At 39.6% G+C, this 19,003-nt stretch overlaps 1 protein-coding gene across 2 annotated transcripts in view; it reads right to left on the bottom strand.

Annotated features, from left to right (window-relative positions):
* AMN1 (antagonist of mitotic exit network 1 homolog) overlaps positions 1-19,003 on the bottom strand; it is a 77,036-nt gene that overhangs the window by 4,968 nt on the left and 53,065 nt on the right. The gene's annotated exons all lie outside the window — the stretch shown is intronic.

Here is a 19,003-nt window from a genome sequence, read left to right as displayed (position 1 = left end):
AATCTAGAAAAATGATACTGATGAACCTATTTGCAGGGCAGCAATAGAGACACAGACATAGAGAACAGACTTGTGGACACAGCAGGGGAAGGAGAAGGTGGGACAAATTGAGAGAGTAGCATTGAAACATACATTGCCATAGCCAGTGGGAATTTGCTGTATGACATAGGTAGTTCAAGCAGTGCTCTGTGACAACCCAGAGGAGTGGGATAGGGTGGGAGGTGTGAGGGAGGCTTAAGAGGGAGGGCACATATGTAAACCTATGGCTGGTTATTGGATGTTTGGCAGAAACCAACAAAACACTGTAAAGCAATTAACAATCTATGTTGTATGTATAACATATCTCTAACCTAGTCTTCTGGAGAAGGAAATGGCAGCCCACTCCAGGACTATTGCCTGGAAAATCTCATGGACGGCGGAGCCTGGTAGGCTACAGTCCATGGGGTCGCAGAGAGTCGGACACGACTGAGCGACTTCACTTTCGCTTTCAACCTAGTCTTAGTGGTTCTCAGACTTAAAGAGACTATGCTAAATCCTTTGAGTGTATGGATTACAGCAAGCTGTGGAAAATTCTTAAAGAGATGGGAATACCAGACCACCTTACCTGCCTCCTGGGAAACCTGTATGTGGGTCAAGAAGCAGCAGTTAGAACCAGACATGGACCGGTTCAAAATTGGTAAAGGAGTACATCAAGGCTGTATACTGTCACCATGGTTATTTAACTGGGCTGGATGAAGCACAAGCTGGAATCAAGATTGCTGGGAGAAATATCAATAACCTCATATATGCAGATGACACCACCCTAATGGCAGAAAGCAGAGGAACTAAAGAGCCTCTTGATGAAGGTGAAAGAGGAGAGTGAAAAAGCTGGTTTGAAACTTGACACTGGAAAAACTAAGACTATAGTATCTGGTCCCATCACTTCATGGCAAACAGAAGGGGGAAAAATGGAAACAGTGGCTGACTTTATTTTGGGGGGGCTCCAAAATCATTGCAGAAGATGACTACAGCCATGAAATGAAAAGACACTTGTTCCTTGGAAGAAAAGCTGACAAACCTAGACAGCATATTAAAAAGCAGAGACATCACTTTGCTGACAAAGGTCCGTGTAGTCAAAGCTATGGTTTTTCCAGTAGTCACGTATGGATTTGAGAGTTGGATCATAAAGAAGAAGGCTGAGTGCTGAAGAACTGATGCTTTTGAACTGTGGTGTTGGAGAAGACTCTTGTGAGTCCCTTAGACTGCAAGGAGATCAAACCAGTCAATCCTAAAGGAAAGCAACCCTGAATACTCATTGGAAGGACACATACTGAAGCTGAAGCTCCAATACTTTGGTCGTTTGATGCAAAGAGCCAACTCACTGGAAAAGACCTTGATGCTGGGAAAGATTGAGGGCAGGAGGAGAAGTGGGTAACAGGATGAGATGGTTGGATGGCATCACCGATTCAGTGGACATGAGTTTGAGCAAATTCTGGGAGATAGTGAAGGACAGGGAAGACTGGCATGGTGCAGTCCATGGGGTCACTGAGTCAGACATGACTAAACAACAGCAACAACAAGGAAAAAAAGAGGGCCCAACATATGGTTACTAGATTTTATTTTAAGTAAAACAAAAATAAGTCAAACATTAAGATTTAGTACAAGAAAGAGAACCACAGAGTGTCTGGAAACAAGAAATTATAGTTGTGAAATCAAGGTTTACATTGGCAGCTAATTTTGTTAAGTGCCTAAAAATACAACAAATGGAGTTTTCATTGTTTTAAAAGTATCATTAGTTATTACAGAGGAGGTCTATTATTACAGGAAATTTAGACTAATGGCAGATTTCAAATAGGTTGAAAGTAAAAGGATGGATAAAGACAGCAACTATAACAAAACTATGTATAGAAGTTTATACCTTATCTATAATATGAGAGGGAGGAACACCCTCTAGTTTATTCTATGAGGACAGTATTACCTTTACACAAAAGCCAGACAAAGACATTACACACACAGAGAAAAAGAACAACAGGTCAATATTTTTTATGAACATATATTCAAAGATCCTCAATAAGACAAGAGCAAACCAAATCTAGCAACACAGAAAAAGGATTATATGACATGATCAGCTGGGATTTATCTTAGGAATGTAAGGTTAGCGTAACATTTGGGAATTAATTAATGTAGTACACTATTTTCCCCTTCATGGACAGTCTTGTTGTGGTGACAGGACACATTAATTGTCACATTAAAAAATCTGATTAAAATGGCAAATTCATAAAGACAGAAGATAGAACAGAGGTTGCCAGAGGCTGGGGGAAAGGATAATGCGGAGTTATTGTTTAAAGGGTAAAGAGTTTCTGTTTGGGATGAGGAAGAAGTTCTGGGGACAGTTAATGGCGATGGCTGCACAATGATATGAATGTACTTAAATCCATTGAATTCTATCCTAAAAATGGTTAAAATAGTAAATTTTATGTATGTTTGCCAATATCAATTTTTTTAAAAAGTAAGATTCATCTAATAATTGATATATATACCTATGGTAGTAGTTTTCTATCGAAAAGTTGATATTATGTTGGTGTACATATTATTATAATTGATCATATCTTAAAGGAAACTTGAATATATTGAAAATTCATGAAAACTAAGGTGAAAACACATCATATATTTTACATTGGACAAGGCATCCTATGATATGAATTGGCAAGGTGACAGACAATAAACTCCTTCATGGATCACAGCCTTGTTGTGGGGCAGGGGTTTGCATAACTCACTGAATCTATGAGCCATGCCTTGCAGGGCCACCCAAGACAGACAGGTCATACTGAAGAGTTCTGACAAAATGTGGTCCACAGGAGGAGGGGTTGGCAACTCACTCCAATATTCTTGCCTGGAGAACCCAATGGACAGTATGAAAAGGCGAAAAGATATGACACCAGAAGATGAGCCCCCCCCCAGGTAGGAAAGTGTCCAGTATGCTACTGGGAAAGAGTGGAGGGCAATTACGAATAGCTCCAGAAAGAATGAAGTGGCTGGGTCAAAACAGGAGCAGCACTCACCTGTGGTTGTATCTGGTGGTGAAAGTAAAGTCTGACGATGTAAAAAACAATATTGCATAAGAACCTGGAATGTAAGGTCTATGAATCAAGGTAAATTAGATGTGGACACGAAGGAGATGGCAAGAGTGAACATTGACACCTTAGGAATCAGTGAACTAAAATGGATGGGAATGGGCAAATTTAATTCAGATAACTGTAATGTCTACTACTGTGGGCAAGACTCCCTTAGAAGAAGTGGAGTAGCTCTCACAGTCAATAAAAGTGTCCACAATGCAGTACTTGGGTGTGTCCTCAAAAATGACAGAAAGATCTTGGTTCATTTCCAAGGCAAACCATTCAACATCAGAGTAATCCAAGTCTATGCCCAAACACTGATGCTGAAGAAACCGAAGCTGACTGGTTCTATGAAGACCTACAACACCTTCTAGAACACCAAGAAAGATGTCTTTTTTATCCTTGGGGACTGAAATACAAAAGTAGGAAGTCAAGAGATACTTGGAGTAACAGGCAAGTTTGGCTTTGGAGTACAAAATGAAGCAGGACAGAAGCTAACAGAGTTTCGTCAAGAAAACACACTGATCATAGCAAACACCCTTTTCCAACAACACAAGATATGACTCTATACATGGACATCACCAGGTGGTCAATACTGAAACCAAACTGATTATGTTCTTTGCAGCCACAGATGGAGAAGCTCTATATAGTCAGTAAAAAGAAGACCTGGAGCTGATTGTGGCTCATATCATGAGCTCCTTATTGAAAAATTCAGGCTTAAATTGAAGAAAGTAGGGAAAACCAGTAGGCCATTCAGGTATGACCCAAATTGAATCCCTTGTACAGTGAGGTGACAGATAGATTCAAGGGGTTAGATCTGATAGACAGAGTGCCTCAAGAACTATGGACAGAAGTTTGTAAAACTGAACAGGAGGCAGTGACCAAAACCATCCCAAAGGAAAAGAAATCCAAGAAAGCAAAGTGGTTGTTTGAGGAGGCTTTACAAATAGCTGAGGAAAGAAGAGAAGTGAAAGGTAAGGAAGAAAGGGGAAAATATACCCAACTGAATGCAGAATTCCAGAGAATAGCAAGGAAGAATTAAGAAGGCGTTCTTAAATGAATAATGCAAAGAAACAGAGGAAAACAACAGAATGAGAAAGACTAGAGATCTCTTCAAGGAAATTGGAGATATTAAGGGAATATTTCATGCAAGGATGGACACGATAAAGGACAGAAATGGTAAGGACCTAACAGAAGAAGAGATTAAGAAGAGGTGGCAAGAATACACAGAAGAACTGTACAAGAAAGGTCTTAAAGACCCAGATAACCACAATGGTGGGGGTACTCAGCTAGAGCCAGACATTCTGGAGTGTGAAGTCAAGTGGGCATTGGGAAGCATTGGAAGTGCCACCCATGGAGCAGATGTGCTGCCTGGGACCCTTTCCCAACTGGGACTCCAGATGGGCTGTGACACGGGACTTTCTAGCACTGTTTAAGTCCGGATGTTGGTCAAAACCCAATTTGGTGATGTACTCACTGCTCTTTCTATTTCTCTTTTCTTTTAATGTTATTATATTGAAAGTAAGGTAGATAGTTCTCTAATAAATATCTATTATTTATTTGTATATAATGAGTGGCTTATTTTGTTAACAAATCCTTTGAAACTGAGATGAAAGTGAAAACTTTAGGCAAAACACTAATTGGTGCTGTGAGCAGGATTTGTGAGACAAAATGCCACTCTTTAAGAAAGAAAGAGATTAAGGTTGATGAAGTTTTTATTCCTAGGTGGGAAGATTCATCCTATGGCTCGTTAGCTAGTGAATGGGATGTATTCACTGGATTATGTGAGAATTGGAACCTTAAATTAAAGCAGGCCAAACCTTTAGAGGGCTTCCCTGGTAGCTCAGCTGGTAAAGAATCCACCTGCAATGCAGGAAACCCTGGTTCAATTCCTGGGTTGGGACAACTGGCTAGAGAAGGGATAGGCTACCCATTCCAGTATTCTTGGGCTTCCCTGTAGCTCAGCTGGTAAAGAATCCACCTGCAATGTGGGAAACCTGCCTTCAATCTCTGGGTTGGGAAGACTCCCCAGAGAAGGGAAAGGCTGCCCACTCCAGTATTCTGGCCTGGAGAATTCCATGGGGTCACAAAGAGTTAGACACGACTGAGCAACTTTCACTAGAAAGCATTACTGTTAATTTGAACAAAGATAGTGGAAGTGATGGAATTCCAGCTGAATTATTTAAAATCCTAAAAGATGATGCTGTTAAAGCACTGCACTCAATATGTCAGCAAGTTTGGAAAAATCAGCAGGGGCCACAGAAACTGGAACAGGTCAGTTTTCATTCCAATATCAAAGAAGGACAATGCCAAAGAATGTTCAAACTACCATACAATTGCAATCATTTCACATCCTAGCAAGGTTATGCTCTAAATCTGTCAAGCTAGGCTTCAGCACTACATGAACTGAGAATTGTTAGATATACAAGCTGGGTTTAGAAAAGGCAGAGGAACCAGAGATCAAATTGGCAACATTCGTTGGATCATGGAGAAAACAAGGGAATTCCAGAAAAGACATCTACTTCTGCTTCATTGACTATGTTAAAGTCTTTGGTTGTGTGGATCACAACAAACTGTGGAAAATTCTTAAAGACACTGGAATACCAACTCACCTTACCTGCCTCCTTTGAAACCTGTATGAGTCAAGAAGCCACAGTTAGAACTGACGTCGAATAATTGGTTAAAAATTGGGAAAGTGGTATGCCAAAGTTGTATATTGTCTCCTTGCTTATTTAACTTCTATGCAAAGTATCTCATGTAAAATGCTGGAATCAAGCTTGCTGGGGGAAATATCAATAACCTCAGATATGCAGATGATACCACTTTAATGTCAGAAAATAAAGAGGAACTATGGTGCCTCTTGATGAACATGAAAGAGGAGAGTGAAAAAGTTGGCTTGAAACTCAACATTGAAAAAAACTAAGATCATGGCATCTGATCCTACCACTTCATAGCAAATAGAAGGGGAAAAGTGGAAGCAGTGGCAGATTTTACTTTCTCGGGCTCCAAAATCATTGTGGACAGTGACTGCAGCCATGACATTAGAAGACACTTGCTCTGTGGAAGGAAAGCGATGACAAACCTAGACAACATATTAAAAACCAGAGACTTCACTTTGCCAACAAAGGTCCATATAGTCAAAGCTATGGTTTTTCCAGGAGTCATGTACAGATGTGAGAGGTGGACCATAAAAAAGGCTGATCTCCAAAGAATTGATGCTTTCGAACTGTGATGCTGGAGAAGACTCTTGAGAGTCTCTTGGACTGCAGGGAGATCAAACCAGTCATTCCTGAACAAAATCAACCTTGAATGGGAAGGACTGATGCTAAAGCTGAAGCTCCAATACTTTGGCCACCTGATGGGAAGAGCCAACTCACTAGAAAAGACCCTGATGCTGGGAAAGATTGAAGGCAGGAGTAGAAGAGGGTGAGAGAGGATGAGATGGTTGGATGGCATCACCAACTCAATGGACATGAATCTGAGCAAACTCTGGGAGACAGTGAAAGACAGGGAAGCCTGGCATGCTACAGTCCATGGAGTTGCAAAGAGTTGGACATGACTGAGTGACTGAAAAACAACAACATGTATGGTTGTGAGAGTTGGACCATAAAGAGAGCTGATTGCCGAAGATTTGTTGCTTTCAAATTGTGGTGCTAGAGAAGACTCCTGAGAGTCCCTTGGACAGCAAGAGAGATCAAACCAGTCAATCCTATAGGAAATCAATCCTGAATATTCATTGGAAGGATTGAGGCTGAAGCCAAAGCACCAATACTCTGGCCACGTGATAGGAGGAGCTGACCCACTGGAAAAGATCCTGATGTTGGGACAGATTGAGGGCGAGAGGAGAAGGGGATGACAGAGGACCAGATGGTTTGATGTCATCACCAACTCAATGGACATGAATTTGAGTAAACTCTGGGAGATAGTGAAGGACAGGGAATTTGGTGTGCTGCAGTCCATGGCATGGCAAAGAGTTGGGCATGACTTAGCAACTGAACAACAATGATTGCATTGGGGTGACCTTGGTAACTCAGGATCATCTTCCTATTGTAAGGCCAGTATATTTGTAGGTTCTAACCATCAGAACATGGACGTTTTTGGGTGGGGACATTATTTTGCTTATGGCTATACCATCTTAATAGAATAAAGGATAAAAACGACATGATCATTATAAAAGACACAGAAAAGACATTTGATAAAATCCAACATTCATGATAAAAAACATTTAGCGTATTAGAAACAGAAAGGAACTTCTTCAACCTGATAAAGGGCATCTATGAAAAAGCTGCCACTAATGTCATCCTTCCTGGTGAGAGACTAACTACGTTCCCCCTAAGATCAGGAACAAATACAAGGATTTCTGCTTTTGTCATTTCTATACTACTGTGCACTGGAGGCTCTAACCATGGAAATTATGGAAGAAAAAGAAAAACCATTCATGTTGGAAAGGAAAAAGTAAAACTTTTTTTTTAAACTGTAGTTACATAATACAGTTTATAGAATTTTCTAAGGAATCCACTAAAAGTTAGAATTAATAAATCAGTTCAGAAACGTTGCAGTGCATAAGATCAATATACAAAAATAAATTTATTTCTATGTAATGAACAATCCAAAAATTGAAAGTAGCTCTTTGTTCCTTTCATGTTTGCCCATTTCTGTTCCCCTCTAATCGTAAAAGAACTAATTATAGAAATGAAATCAGTAAGCAATTGAAATGAACACCTGACTTATGTTCTCCTGAGTGCACACTGTGGTTTGTCTAACCTGTTGATTCTTTTGCTGGATAAAAAAGAATAACAGGCAAATTTGGTCTTGGAGTACAGAATGAAGCAGGGCAAAGGCTACTAGAGTTCTGCCAAGAGAACGCACTGGTTGTAGCAAATACCCTCTTCCAACAACACAAGAGAAGACTCTCCTTCATTATTATTATATTATTTTGGCCATACCAGGCGGCTTGCAGGATCTTAGTTCTCTCAGCAGGGATCAAACCCAGGCCCTCAGCAGTGAAAGCATGGAGTCCTAACCTCTGGAATGCCAGGGAATTTCTCCAAGCTTTCTGATTAAAGCACTTTCTTTTCTAATGACACTTGTCTCTTGAATTACTGGCATGTGAGAGGCAAGCAGCCAAATCTGGGTTTGGTTAAAAAACGAAATTAAGAAAATATTTCATTTATATTACCATCAAAAAGAATACTTAGGAATAAGTTTAACAAAATAAGTGAAAACTTATACTCTGAAAACTACAAAAGACTGTTGAAAGAAATGAAAGTAGGTCTAATAAATGGGAAGATGTCCATTTATTCAAAGATCAGAATAAATGATTCATGGATCATTATCCATTTTTTCATAGATCAGAAGTTTTCGTTAAGATGGCAGTACTCCCCAAACTGATCTACAGATTCAATACCATCCTTAGCAAAATGCCACCTAATTTTTAAAAAAGAAATTGACAAAACAATCCTAGTATTTACACAGGAATTTAAGGGAATCAGAACAGTCAATACGGTTTTGAAAAAGAACCGTATTTGGGAAACATATACTTACTGATATACTTTAGTTGGTGTTTCTAAGACTATTTTGGCATTTTTACTAATTATGAATTTATTATCAAATATATGTAAATATTTAACTTCTGATTATATATGTGTGTCATTCTTCTGTAGGAATCTATTATTACACACACACATATATATATATAGAAAACACTTTTCCCTCTAGCTCTGAGTATACAGTGTATATTAATGTAATTACAAATTCTGATGCTAGAGGGCAGTTGTCTCGTTGTGTCTGACTCTTTGGAACCCTATGGACTATAGCATGCCAGACTTCCCTGTCCCTCACCATCTCCTGGAGTCTGCCCAAGTTCATGTCCATTGCATTGTGATGACATCCAGCCATCTCATCCTCTGATGCCCTCATCTCTTTCTGCCCTCTGTCTTTTCCAGATTTACATTACTCAGTCTAATCAGGCAGCTTTTCCTCATAAATATATAGAGTACTTAGGGCAGTGAGTCAATAGTAGGAATATTTAATGCCTGTAAGTTTCTTATGCTATAGGGAGAAACTGTGGCATCTCTAAGTATTTCATGATCTCTTGCCAGAATATTTTGTAGAAACTGTGGAAGAGGAAAAAAATTCTTTACCCTTCTGAGCTCTTGGCTGAGATCCCCTTGTAACCAAAGATGAATTAACAAAAGAAAAACAAACAGAAGTTTATCAACAAGAATACTTCATGTATATATGGGAGATAATCAGGAAAAATGAGTAAATTCCTTGAGATGGCCCAAGTTACCACCATTTTTAGCTAAAGACAATTGAGAGATGTTGGGATTGTTGGGAAACTGGTTATGGAAAGTTACCAGTAAAAGTACAATTAACAAGGGTAATGAAACCAAACTCTGCCAGGCCCTCCTAGGTGTAAGCCCCTCCATGTCTCCCACTTCTTATTTATAGAAAAGCCTTGTGTCTACTAGGCCTTCACTGAGTTCCAAAGAACAGACTTAAACAGTTAATGATTAGAGAAATAGAAAATGCAGAAACAAAGAAAGCAATCAAGCAAGAAAAGTAATAATAGCTTGAACAAGAGTCACAGGACTCCTAGTTCCTCCTGAAGGGATACAGATAACAATCTGATGTATATCTTTGAGTTTTTCTGCAGAAACTAACACCCCTTTCACCAAGTGGAAGATGTTGACTACATGATGACCACCAGCATTCTGGCTGACCCCAGACTGGCTGAAACCAGATTGAGATTCCCAAAACATCAACCTGCTATTTCACCACCAACCAATCAGAAAAACATGCATGAGTTGATCATGCACCCTGCGACCCTCATCACTTATGTTGCCTTTAAAATCCCCTTGGCTGAAAGCCATCAGGGAGTTCCCGCCTTTTGAGAATCAGCTGCCCATGCTGCTTGCTTGGCACCCTGCACTTTCCCTCACCACAGCTTGGTGTCAGAAGATTGGCTTTGCTGCACATGAGGTGAAGAGACCCGATTTCAGTTTGGTAACAGTAAGATTCACTATGAAGATTTAAAGTGCCTTATCCACTGAATATGATTCTGATTTAGAGTCACCCTCTCTTCTCACTTTCACTCTCCTCTTGGCACAGAGAGGGAGACACAGAGGGAGACATTTTACAAATGAAGATTTTCTTTAAAAATGTAAACTCTCTTCACAAAAGGGTAACTTCTACTCTTTTCAGAGCTCCTCCAGTGTCTGCTGATTCTCAGGAAAAATAGCTTAAAATAATCCTTATGCCAAAGAGGCATATTTGGGGTGGCTTATTCTGCTACTTGGGCTTCTCTGGTGGCTCAAGAACCCACCTGCCAATTCAGAAGACCTGGGTTCGATCCCTGGGTCTGAAAGATCCTCCAGAGAAGAAAACGGCAACCCACTGCAGTATTCTTGCCAGGAAATCCCATGGATAGAGGAGCCTGGCAGTCAGACATGACTAAGCAACTAAATAACAACAATTCTGCTACTCATCAAAAGCAGACTCGGGACTGAAAAAGACTCTAAAGGTCATTTATACCAATCACATTACTGATGCTTGATGTCACTCTCCTACCTCCTTCCCTTCTCTACTAGTAGTTAAGCCACTTGACACCAAAGGCTTAGGAAATTCCTCTATTGGAAAAAGAAGTAGAGACTGTAGATTAGGTGATTTAGGTTTTTTACTTCCAGTTCTATTAGTACCTATTTCTAATATCTGGGATAAGCCACCTAAATTCACTGTATTTCTGTTCCCTTATCTTTCAAACAAAGAAACTGTGTAGATGACTTCTGAGGAATCTTTTACTTTACCATCTTTTTAAAAATCTATGACTAATGTAGATGCAGACCACTTTTTGAAAGAGATTCACTATGGGAGCTGTTGAAGCCCCTTGAAAAAGAAGAAACTATGGGAATATAAATTAACAAACTAAGTTTTTCAAATGATCAAGGGGAATGTAATTAACGCATTTTAAAAAAATACACAGGTAAATAAGTGACGCTGTGTACATTTTTTCTAATACGCCATTACAGTGTATGGCATAAAGAAGTTCTGTCATGCTGGATTAGCAGCAGATAACTAAAGAATGATGAAGAAACAGAATAATATAGGATACAGAAAATGAAATATACGAAATTTAAAAAGTAGTTGTCCTTGAAGCAAGGAATCAGCTTTAATTACAGGAAACTCTGAAACAAACCACTTGGCTCAATGTGGTAAATCTTGACATATTTATTATCCAGGAATCTAAAGAACTTGCTTGTTAAGTAATGAAGCTGAAACAAATCCTCAGATATCACTAAAATTTGAGTCAAGTCAACCCAAAGTGCCAGATTTCCTGCTGGGTTTTCCTGCCTTTCAATATAAACATTAGGATGTTTGTGCTAATTGCTTTATTGCCCTTCTAAAATCTAAACCTAGATGGCTGTGAATACTGTGAAACATGTTTAGATAATGGTTAGAAATAGAAATGCATGTCCAATTAAGGAGATTAACAAAACTGTGTGAGTTGATATTACTGAAAATCATAGCAGACATAACTGAATTTAAAATAATACATTTTAAAATTATTTTCCTGTTTTCTGTAATGTCTATGATTTACAATATTTTAAACAGCAGCTTAATTTTTTGTCTCTTCTGCAGATATAAAATCAGAGTGCTTCTAATAGTTTCAATACCTAATTTATAATGTGTAGTTTTCCTTACAGTCTGATTGTAATGTTAAGAAATTTTATAAAAACTTAGAAACACAGATAAACTTATTAATTCAGGGAATCAGATGAGTAACTGCCAATCTGGGGGTTAGGTTGCTTTGAGAATAACATAATACTAGAATTGCACAAACATATGTATATACATAAATTCTTTTTTTTAAAGTGGACCATTTTTAAAGTCTTTATTGAATTTGTTACAAGATTGCTTCTGTTTCATGTTTTGGTTTTTTGTCCTAGAGGCATGTGGGATCTTAGCTCTCTGAGGAGGAAGAGGTTTAGTCACTAAGTCGTGTCTGACTCTTGTGACCCCATGGACTGTAGCCTGCCAGGCTTCTCTGTCTATGGGATTTTCCAGGCAACAGTACTGGAGTGGGTTGCCATTTCCTTCTCCAGGGGATCTTACTGACCCAGGAACTGAACCCAGGTCTCCTGCATTGCAGGCAGATTCTTTACCAACTGAGCTACAAGGAAACCCTCACCAGGGATCAAACCCACACCCCTCCATTGGAAGGTGAAGTCTTAACCACTGGACTGCCAGGGAAGTCCTATACATACCTTCTTTTTACAGAATATAAACCATATTGTTTTATCTAGTCAGATGTGACAGATCACATGAATATAAAAGAGGAAGCATATAAAGTGTTAGGATAGGAATGAAGAAAGAACTTTCATTTATCAGGTTTAAAAAAAAAGCATTCATCTTCTTTGGAGAAAAGAGAAGTTAATAAACATAAGGTGAATATATTAACTCATTTTATTTTTATTGAACTGTGGTGTTGGAGAAGACTCTTGAGAGTCCCTTGGACTGCAAGGAGATCAAGCAGTCCATCCTAAAGGAAATCAGTCCTGAATATTCACTGGAGGGACTGATGCTGAAGCTGAAACTCCAATACTTTGGCCACCTGATGCGAAGAACTGACTCACTAGAAAAGACCCTGATGCTGGGAAAGGTTGAAGGCAGGAGAAGGGGACAACAGAGGATGAGATGGTTGGATGGCATCACCAACTCAATGGACATGAGTTTGAGTAAACTCTAGGAGTTGGTGATGGACAGGGAGGCCTGGCGTGCTTCAGTCCATGGGGTCGCAAAGAGCTGGACATGATGAGCAACTGAATTGATTTATTTTTATTCAATGATGGTAGCAAAAATATACAATGGTGCAGTGCTGACAGGAAAGAGTGAAGAGTAGACAATCTGGGTAGTTGAAAAACTTCAGCTTTTTTCTCTTTAAGAAACTTTAATGATAAAAACCATTGTATAGGAACTCCTGTATTATTATCAGATCACCCAATTTTATGACTGACAGTTATACATAAGGGAAAGTTGAGGTCCATAAGGTTAAGTTATTCAGTGTTTTGGAGAGAAGAGAGTTCTAGAAAAACATCTACTTCTGCTTTATTGACTATGCCAAAGCCTTTGACTGTGTGGATCACCACAAACTGGAAAATTCTCAAAGAGATAGGAATACCAGACCACCTGACCTGACTCTTGAGAAATTTGTATGCAGGTCAGGAAGCAACAGTTAGAACTGGACATGGAACAACAAGACTGGTTCCAAATCGAGAAAGGAGTACGTCAAAACTGTATATTGTCATCCTGTTTATTTAACTTACATGCAGAGTACATCATGAGAAACTCTGGGCTGGAAGAAGCACAAGCTGGAATCAAGATTGCTGGGAGAAATATCAATAACCTCAGATATGCAGATATACCACTCTTATGGCTGAAAATGAACTAAAGAGCTTCTTGATGAAAGTGAAAGAGGAGAGTGAAAAAGTTGGCTTAAAGCTCAACATTCAGAAAACTAAGATCATGGCATCTGGTCCCATCACTTCATGGGAAATAGATGGGCAAACAGTGGAAACAGTGAGAGACTTTATATTTTTGGGCTCCAAAATCACTGCAAATGGTGATTGCAGCCATGAAATTAAAAGATGCTTACTCCTTGGAAGAAAAGTTATGACCAACTTAGATGGCGTATTAAAAAGCAGAGACCTTTGTCAACAAAGGTCCCTCTGGTCAAGGCTATGGTTTTTCCAGTGGTCATGTATGGATGTGAGAGTTGGACTGTGAAGTAAGCTGAGCACTGAAGAATTGAAGGTTTTGAACTGTGGTGCTGGAGAAGACTCTTGAGAGTCCCTTGGACTGCAAGGAGATCCAACCAATCCATCCCAAAGTAAATCAGTCCTGAGTATTCATTGGACGGACTAATGTTGAAGTTGAAATTCCAATACTTTGGCCACCTGATGCGAAGAACTGATTCACTGGAAAAGACCCTGATGCAGGGAAAGATTGAAGGCAGAAGGAGAAGGGGACAACAGAGGATGAGATGGTTGGATGGCATTGCCGACTCAATGGACATGGGTGTGGGTGGACTCTGGGAGTTGGTGATGGACAGGGAGGCCTGGTGTGCTGCAGTCCATGGGGTTGCAAAGAGTCAGACATGACTGAGCGACTGAACTCAACTGAACTGAGAAGACCAATGTTGACTTAAAAAAAATGCATAATGTGAGAGTTACGAGATAAATTTTATTTGGGGGCAAAATGAGGACTGCAGCCCAGGAGAAAGCACCTCAGAGAAACTGCTCCAAAGATGTAGAGGGAAAGGTCAGGATACATGTGATTTTGAGGAAAGGAGAGTATATGCAATCAAGCACACATTTTCCCAGAAAGTTGCCTCAAGCCTCGTGAAGCTTTCTGCTGGTCACGAGAAACAATCATCTCCATGAAGGATTTTAGCACTTTTCTACAGATGAGGAGATACAAGAATTGGGGATATAAAATTTTATATCCAACTATCTGAGGACCTGACCTGCCAGTTTCCCCCTCTCCACCAGCACAGAGTGCCTGAACTCCTTTCAGGGGGTGTTGAAGGTCAGCAACCACAGCAGCACAAGATTAAATCCCTGTAGAGGTAGACAGCAGGCTCCCATGGCAAGTGCCTATGTGTGGCCTACACTGAGGATTGGTGCTCATTTCACTTCATCTTGAGATTTTTGTTTAATCTTAGCACTATTATTAAAAACTCTGTCACAATGGTAAGTACCATTTCAGTTTCTCACTTTCCTATTCTGGGATAAAAAAAAAACCACATAAATTATCCTGTGTTAAAAAAATTTGAGAAATACTTGTTTAGGGGAGCAAAACTTTGTAGCCATCCCAAAGTGTCTGGCATCAGGATTATTTCAAGCCAAAAACAATCAAGGCCCGAAAGACTCCAGAAGAAACTTTGCCCTTTCCCCTTACTGCCTAAAGGAAGTACAGATAAGTCCTCCTATCCCCATCAGAGATTATCTGCCAAGAATCTGGGCTAGGTATGGTGGGGGAAACTCAGTGAGGGGGCTAGAGTTCAGAGAACCTTTATGTTCCACGGTCTCTGCATGGCCAACAAATATGTGTTTACCAAGCATTTGCTTTTTTATCTCCATGTGAATTGCCTTCATCTCCTATGAAGTTCCAAATGTCTACCCCTGCATGTCCTCTTTAGCTGCTGAAGATGTTTCAGACACTTTGGCTAGTTACTCAGTTCTCTTGGGTCTCTCCCATGTATGTAAATTCTGATTTTCTCCTCTTTACCTGCCTTCTGTCAATTTAATTCTTAGATAAGCCGGAAGAATCTAAAAGGGTAGGGGAAAATTTCTAACTCCTTGACATTCGGATAAAAAAAGTTTCTTAGCTATAGTATTTCTTAGAGCCTTTGAAAAATGAATATTCATTACAGTGATATATTTCCTAAACTTTTCGGACATAATAAACATATTTTGTTTTATGCTGCGTACCTTGAGCAAGGGATTGTGTGGTAGAACAAGGAAAAAGATATGGCCACAAGGTAGCAGTAGCATACAAAGAGATTTACTTGGGCAGCCCTTTTCTAGGTTTGCAGGGAAGGGGAGTCCCACACAACAGAAAAACTTCCAAAGGGCTGTGTGTATGAGTCTCGGAAAGGAAGTAAGGTAAGGGGACTCCCAGGAGACTGAGGAGGGAGGTTATTTGTCATTCCATTCTAGGTCACATGAGAGTTGGTAAATTCAGTATTTTGAATCATGATATGGATGGGAAAAGAGTCTACAGTCAGGGGCTTCCCCAGTGGTGCAGCAGTAAAGAATCTGCCTACAATTCAGGAGACGTGGGTTTGATCCCTGGGTCAAGGAGATCTCCTGGAGAAGGAAACAGCAACACACTCCAGTAGTCTATATCCAGTGTGTTGCTGATACCAGATAGGCATTTCTCTTTAATTCACCAGCTGATAATATATCTTTAGTTTCCAGTGATCTCAGTAATTATATAATTTATCTCAAAACTGTCTTTTTGCTTTAAAAATCAGACTAATCACAAAACATATTTTCAATTCATATTCATTAGCCATGTCTAAATTAATACAGGCACATTTAAGCATTTTAATATTGGTCTTGTACTCAAATTTTCAGTTTTTGGTTGTATCTTCTAAATATTTCATTACCTATAAGGTCTTTGATAATTGTTTTAAGCAGTTTGCCTAAGGAGAAGCTTTTCTGGTTGACTGTGTATAGTCTGTTTTCATTTCTATTAAAAGTGAGACGAAATGCTAAATTAACTATTTCCAAATTGTAACCAGAAAGATGATCAAGGTAAAATTAACAAATGTTGAGTTTATAACATGTTAGGTAGTCAAGCTGATCTGAGACAAATAGAACATTAAACCAGAATTATTCCAGCTAAGGTTCTAGGACTAGAGGTATCAGCTACTCTCTCATTCCAAAATGAGATACCAGACCACTTGTACATGACTTGCAAATGCTTGGCTGAAAACTGATTTTGGAATCTTTGGTGCCTTATCCATTCAAAGATATAAAAGTGTAAAAATGGGAAGTGATGGAAAATTGGAAATTAAAGAAAGGATTTCTTTGAAGACAGTTGTGATTTGAGTTCTAGAAAGAGGGCTGCAGGTGCTTGCTCTTCCCTTCAAGCCTAGTGAGAGAGGGCTCCAAGGGGATCAGTTGGAGAATCTGATACGTCCCTTGGAGCCTGGGGAACACAATACACATCACAAACAGTACACATCAGACCTAAGAAAACTGAAAAGCAGGCTATGTTAAGAGTCCATGCAGCCAAAGAGAGGACTGAAGTGGGGAAATATCTGCACTCTCACCATCTAAAGTATTGTGTTCCCTGTGGACAGACGTGGGCTAGCATGGGTTGCCTTGTATTTTGCTCATGAAAGCAACCTAGATGGTCGAGGCAACCTCAACAGAAAGAAACTGAAGGTATGCTGCTAAAGGCATGAGGGCAGACGAAGAAAATGCTTGCTACTAGCCACGAGACACATTTGCTTGAATCAAGAGAACTGCAGATAGGAGATACATGCAGTGAGGAGGGGAATGGCAGAAAGTGGACTCTGAAGAAGGTCAACAGTGCCCCACTTTTGTGAGAGTATGGATCAGGATCAGCTCACCCACTGAGCCCATGGTGCTGCCACTAGATCACAGAGGTAGTGCTCAGGTAAGACTTTTCTTTCCCTTACCTGCCCTCCTGCTCATCGCAGTCCTACCCTGCACTAACACTGCTGAGGTCAGAAACTATGGTGGGTGAATTAGGAGAGGAGGAGGAGAATCAGGAGGGAAAACAGGGAAATGAACAATGTTCCCTTAACACAGCAGCCTTTCCACCTACAGCAAACCTGAGCTAACTGGAGGAGTGAAAATCTTTAATTTGAACTCATTTGGAGTATTACATGGGAATGATAAGAAAAGTCAGTGGCACATGTTTGAGATTTTCATTTGGGTTTGGGAAAAATTAACTCCTGTAGAGCAAATTTGTAATTAATATAGTGAGAGGAAAATGGAGTCACTTTATGAATACCACTTTCTTGTTCAGTGTATTGATTAAACACACATATACCTCACTGAGTAGATTTACACACTTTTAGTTGGTATTCTGAAAAGACCTATTATCAAAAATGGCTGCAATTACATTTCACATATTGTGGACTCTTCCACCTTACAATAATAGCCTTCTTGTTAAAATATAATTTTCTGCCTTGTTTGATGACTAGAGAGCCTCTGCTTGCCTCTCACAACCCTCAGAATAGTGTTCACATTAACTGATTCCCTGTACTCAGTCACAGGAATTTTTCTGGTTCTAAATTATTTTCTTAAAATTATGATTATTAATTTTTAACAGGTAAAATCATTCACATGGTACAAAATTCAAAAGGACAAAAGAGTATATGATGAAGGCTTTTTCCTACTCTTATCTCTCCACAACCTTCCCCAGAGGTACCCACTGGTAATAGTTTCTAACTAAAGTTTTGGCGTTAGCGTTCTGAAAAATGTCTACCTAAAATAAGATTTTAATCTTCATTACAGATGTCTTCGATAACCAAATATAACCCATTACAGGCTTAGTTTAGATTGGCAGTTCAAACAGAAAAAGTGGAAGTTGTCAAAAGGACAGTTAACTATTAAACTATAATTAGGAAAATAAGCTGGAAGGGCAGGGCATTAAGTACTGACTTACAAGTGAGAACCAGGTTATATTGTGGTAGGGACCCATGTGTAGGAATAATGTGAAAGAGGTGTCATGGCTCTTATACAAGCCAAAGGCTGTGACTAATTAAGTGTAGTGCCACGTTAGCCAAATGATTCTGAATCTCAATGGCTACAGCTTGGTGTGATTACAGTTAACAGGTCATTTAGCATATTTGATAGATGTAATAATATGAATGACTACATAAGGCATCATGTTTAATATCATGACCACTACTACTGCCACCATCATTCTTATCAGCACAGTTAGCATTTATTGAGCCTTGGCCATCACCACCATCACCATCACCATCATCATCACGATTAACATTTACTGAGCCCTCAGTATGTGCTAGGCACCAAAAAATGTGTTGTCGTGATCAAGTTTATAAGGTAGGTACTGTGATTATACTCACCTTCAGATGAGGAAACTGAATAATGGAATGGGTTAAGTAATTTACTCAAGTTACACAGTTATTAAAAGATGAAACCAAGATTTGAACCCAAGCAGCCTCATACTTACCCTGGTGGATCAGATGGTATAAAGAATCTGCCTGCAATGCAGGAGATCTGGGTTCAATCCCTGGGTTGGGAAGATCCCCTGAAGAAGGAGGGGCTTCCCTGGTGGCTCAGTAGTTAAGAATCCACCTGCAATGCAGGAACTTCACGAGACACGAGTTCGATCCCTGGGTT

This window comes from Budorcas taxicolor, chromosome 5, assembly GCF_023091745.1.
Source record: "Budorcas taxicolor isolate Tak-1 chromosome 5, Takin1.1, whole genome shotgun sequence".
NCBI classification, from domain to species: Eukaryota; Metazoa; Chordata; class Mammalia; order Artiodactyla; family Bovidae; genus Budorcas; species Budorcas taxicolor.
This window is presented reverse-complemented; position numbering and strand designations above follow the sequence as displayed.